General features: G+C 39.0%; 1 non-coding gene across 1 annotated transcript; it reads right to left on the bottom strand.

The window, feature by feature from the left end:
* Positions 1-1737: 1737 nt before the first annotated feature.
* On the bottom strand, positions 1738-1845 carry LOC148575882 (small nucleolar RNA R71). The gene has a single exon (XR_015903184.1). It is a non-coding gene; the product is annotated as a small nucleolar RNA R71 (small nucleolar RNA).
* Between the last annotated feature and the right edge of the window lie 3572 nt (positions 1846-5417).

The following is a 5417-nucleotide window of genomic DNA, read 5'->3' as shown; positions in this document are numbered from 1 at the left end:
ATTTTTTGTTTTGTGTCTTTTCATGTTTATCATATGCATTCTTGAATTCTTAGTGTCTAAGCATTAAAGAATTCTAAGTTTGGTGTCTTGCATGTTTTCTTTGCATTAAAAATTTTTCAAAAATATGTTCTTGATGTTCATCATGACATTCAAAGTGTTCTTGGTGTTCATCTTGACATTCATATCATTCATGCATGCATTCATTGTTTTGATTCAAAATTTTCATGCATTGAGTCTTTTTGTTGTTTTTCTCTCTCATCATAAAAATTCAAAAATAAAAAAAAATATCTTTCCCTTTTTCTCTCATCAAATTCGAAAATTTGAGTTAACTTTTTCAAAAATTTTTAAAATCAAGTTGTTTCTTATGAGTCAAATCAAATTTTCAGTTTGAAAATCTTATCTTTTTCAAAATCTTTTTCAAAAATCAAATCTTTTTCAAAATTCTTAGTTATTTTCGAAAATTCCAAAAATATTTTTCAAAAATCTTTTTCTTATTTTTATATCAAATTTTCGAAAATAACATAATCAATTAATGTTTTGATTCAAAAATTTGAAGTTTGTTACTTGCTTGTTAAGAAAGATTCAAACTTTAAGTTCTAGAATCATATCTTATGATTTCTTATGAATCAAATCATTAATTGAGATTTTAAAAATCAAATCTTTTTCAAAACTAATTTCTAAAATATCTTCTTATCTTACCTTTTTCAAAAAGTTGGTTTCAAAATATCTTTTCTAACCTCCTAACTTCTTATCTTTTCAAAATTTGTTTCAACCAACTAACTAACTTTTTGTTTGTTTCTTAACTTTTTCAAAACTACCTAACTAACTCTCTCTCTCTAATTTTCGAAAATATCTTCCCTCTTTTTCAAAAATTTCTTTTTAATTAACTAATTATTCTTATTTTTATTTTTTATTTTAAAAAAAATTTCAAAAAATACTAACATTTTTCAAAAACCATTTTCAAAAATCACTAACTCTTTTTCAAAAATTGTTTTCGAAAATTCACTTCCCCCTCTCATCTTCTTCTATTTGTTTATTGATATACTAACATCTTTCCTTCAACTCACCAAAAATCCGAACCCCCTCTCTCTCTGAGTTCAGATTTTCTTTTCTTCTTTTCTTCTACTCACATAAGGGAACCTTTGTGCTTGGGCAAAAAGGATCCCTATTATTATTATTTTTCTGTGCCTTCTTCTTTGTCATATGAGCAGGAGCAAGGACAAGGACGTTCTTGTTGAAGCAGATCCAGAACCTGAAAGGACTCTGAAGATAAAATTAAGAGAAGCTAAAATACAACAATCCAGAGACAACCTTACAGAAATTTTCGAACAGGAAGAGGAGATGGCAGCCGAAAATAATAATAATGTAAGGAAGATGCTTGGTGACTTTACTGCACCTAATTCCAATTTACATGGAAGAAGCATCTCCATTCCTGCCATTGGAGCAAACAACTTTGAGCTAAAACCTCAATTAGTTTCTCTGATGCAGCAGAACTGCAAGTTTCATGGACTTCCATCTGAAGATCCTTTTCAGTTCTTAACTGAATTCTTGCAAATATGTGATACTGTTAAGACTAATGGAGTAGATCCTGAAGTCTACAGGCTCATGCTTTTCCCTTTTGCTGTAAGAGACAGAGCTAGATTATGGTTGGATTCTCAACCCAAAGACAGCCTGAACTCTTGGGATAAGCTGGTCACGGCTTTCTTAGCCAAGTACTTTCCTCCTCAAAAGCTGAGCAAGCTTAGAGCTGATGTTCAAACCTTCAGACAGAAAGAAGGTGAATCCCTCTATGAAGCTTGGGAAAGATACAAACAGTTGACCAAAAAGTGTCCTTCTGACATGCTTTCAGAATGGACCATCCTGGATATATTCTATGATGGTTTATCTGAGCTATCAAAAATGTCACTGGACACTTCTGCAGGTGGATCCATTCACCTAAAGAAAACGCCTACAGAAGCTCAAGAACTCATTGACATGGTTGCTAATAACCAGTTCATGTACACTTCTGAAAGGAATCCTGTGAGTAATGGGACGCCTATGAAGAAGGGAGTTCTTGAAGTTGATACTCTGAATGCCATATTGGCTCAGAATAAAATATTGACTCAGCAAGTCAATATGATCTCTCAGAGTCTGCATGGAATGCAAGCTGCATCCAACAGTACTCAAGAGGCTTCTTATGAAGAAGAAGCTTATGATCCTGAGAACCCTGCAATAGCAGAGGTGAATTACTTAGGTGAACCTTATGGAAACACCTATAACTCATCATGGAGAAATCATCCAAATTTCTCATGGAAGGATCAAAAGCCTCAACAAGGCTTTAATAATGGTGGAAGAAACAGGTTTAACAATAATAAACCTTTTCCATCATCCACTCAGCAACAGACAGAGAACTCTGAACAAAATGCTTCTAATTTAGCAAATCTAGTCTCTGATCTATCCAAGGCTACTGTGAGCTTCATGAATGAAACAAGGTCTTCCATTAGAAATTTGGAAGCACAAGTGGGCCAGTTGAGTAAAAGGATCACTGAAATCCCTCCCAGTACTCTCCCAAGCAATACAGAAGAGAATCCAAAAGGAGAGTGCAAGGCCATTGACATAAGCAAAATGGCCGAACCCAATGAGGGAGAGGAGGACATGAATCCCAAGGAGGAAGACCTCCTGGGACGTCCAGTGACCAATAAGGAGCTTCCCTCTGAGGAACCAAAGGAATCTGAGACTCATCTAGAGACCATAGAGATTCCATTGAACCTCCTTATGCCCTTCATGAGCTCTGATGAGTATTCCTCTTCTGAAGAGAATGAGGATGTTACTGAAGAGCAAACTGCCAAGTTTTTTTGGTGCAATCATGAAGCTGAATGCCAAATTATTTGGCATTGATACTTGGGAAGTTGAACCTCCCTTGTTCATCAATGAACTAAGTGATCTGGATCAACTGACATTACCTCAGAAGAGACAGGATCCTGGAAAGTTCATAATACCTTGTACCATAAGCACCATGATCTTTAAGGCACTATGTGACCTTGGTTCAGGAATAAACCTCATGCCCCTCTCTGTAATAGAGAAACTGGGAATCTATGGGGTGCAAGCTGCTAAAATCTCATTAGAGATAGCAGACAGTTCAAGAAAACAGGCTTATGGACAAGTAGAGGACGTATTAGTAAAGGTTGAAGGCCTTTACATCCCTGCTGATTTCATAGTCCTGGATACTGGAAAGGAAGAGAATGAATCCATCATCCTAGGAAGACCTTTCCTGGCCACAGCAAGAGCTGTGATTGATGTTGACAGAGGTGAACTAGTCCTTCAATGGAATGAGGACTCCCTTGTGTTTAAAACTCAAGGATCTCCCTCTGCAACCATGGAGAGGAAGCATGAAAAGCTTCTCTCAAAGCAGAGTCAACCCAAGCCCCCACAGTCAAACTCTAAGTTTGGTGTTGGGAGGCCACAACCAAACTCTAAGTTTGGTGTTGAACTCCCATATCCAAACTCTAAGTTTGGTGTTGGAGAGTTTCAACAATGCTCTGAACATCCGTGAGGCTCCATGAGAGCCCACTGTCAAGCTATTGACATTAAAGAAGCGCTTGTTGGGAGGCAACCCAATTTTTATTTATCTAACTATATTTTTCTTAGTTATATGTCTTTGTAGGTTCATGATTATATGGAGTCACAAAATAAATATAAAAATTGAAAACGGAATCAAAAACAGCAGAAGAAAAATCACACCCTGGAGGAGCATCTGTCTGGCGTTCAGCGCCAGAACAGAGCATGGTTCTGGCGTTCAACGCCAGAAATGGCACACAAATGGGCGTTGAACGCCCAAAATGGCCACCAACCTGGCGCTGAACGCCCAGAGTTGTGTGCAAAGGCATTTTTACATGCCTAATGGGTGCAGGGATGTAAATCCTTGAACACCTCAGGATCTGTGGACCCCACATGATCCACTCAGGATCTGTGGACCCCACAGGATCCCCACCTACCTCCACTCACTTCTCACCACTCTCTTTCACACAACCTCATAAACACTCTTCCCCAAAAACCCTTCACTAATCACCTCAAACTCTCTTCCCCATCACCTCTTCACCACTCACATCCATCCACTCTTCCCCATAAACCTACCTCATAAACTCCACCTACCTTCAAAATTTAAAACCAATTTCCCACCCAAACCCACCCATATAGCCGAAACCTTTCCCCCCTCCCTTCCCTATATAAAGCCCTCCATTCTTCATCAAATTCACACAACACACCCCTCTACACCCTTCTTGGCCGAACCACATCACCCTCTCCCTCTCCTCCATTTCTTCTTCTTCTTCATCTATTCTTTCTTTTATTGCTCGAGGGCGAGCAAAATTCTAAGTTTGGTGTGGTAAAAGCATAAGCTTTTTGTTTTTCCATTACCATTGATGGCACCTAAGACCGGAGAATCCTCTAGAAAGGGGAAAGGGAAGACAAAAGCTTCCACATCCGATTCATGGGAGATGGAAAGGTTCATCTCCAAAGCCCATCAAGACCACTTCTATGATGTTGTGGCCAAGAAGAAGGTGATCCCTGAGGTCCCTTTCAAACTCAAAAGAAATGAGTATCCGGAGATCCGACATGAAATTCAAAGAAGAGGTTGGGAAGTTCTAACAAATCCCATCCAACAAGTCGGCATCCTAATGGTTCAAGAGTTCTATGCCAATGCATGGATCACCAAGAACCATGATCAAAGTAAGAACCCGGATCCAAAGAACTATGTTGCAATGGTTCGGGGGAAATACTTAGATTTTAGTCCGGAAAATGTAAGGTTGGTGTTCAACTTGCCAAACATGGAAGAGAACGCACGCCCCTACACAAGAAGAGTCAACTTTGATCAAAGGTTGGACCAAGTCATTATGGACATATATGTAGAAGGAGCTCAATGGAAGGTTGACTCCAAAGGCAAGCCGGTTCAACTAAGAAGATTGGACCTCAAGCCTGTAGCTAGAGGATGGTTGGAGTTCATTCAATGCTCAATCATTCCCATTAGCAACCGGTCTGAAGTTACTATAGACCGGGCCATCATGATCCATAGTATCATGATTGGAGAAGAGGTGGAAGTTCATGAGATTATACCTCAAGAACTCTACAAGGTGGCTGACAAGTCCTCCACTATGGCAAGGTTAGCCTTTTCTCACCTCATTTGCCACCTATGCAATTCGGCTGGGATTGACATAGAGGGAGATATCCTCATTAAAGAGGACAAGCCCATCACTAAGAAAAAGATGGAGCAAGCAAGAGAGCCCAGTCATGGAGCTCAAGAGGCGCAAGAAGCTCATTTACATGAGATCCCGAAGATGCCTCAAATGCACTTTCCTCCACAAAATTATTGGGAGCAAATCAACACCTCCCTAAGAGAATTGAGTTCCAATATGGGACAACTTAGGGTGGAACATCAAGAG

Source organism: Arachis ipaensis, chromosome B1 (genome assembly GCF_059453495.1).
Source record: "Arachis ipaensis isolate K30076 ecotype BB chromosome B1, ASM5945349v1, whole genome shotgun sequence".
In the NCBI taxonomy this organism is placed as follows: domain Eukaryota; kingdom Viridiplantae; phylum Streptophyta; class Magnoliopsida; order Fabales; family Fabaceae; genus Arachis; species Arachis ipaensis.
The sequence above is the reverse complement of the archived record's forward strand: the minus strand, read 5'-3'. Positions and strand labels throughout refer to the sequence as shown.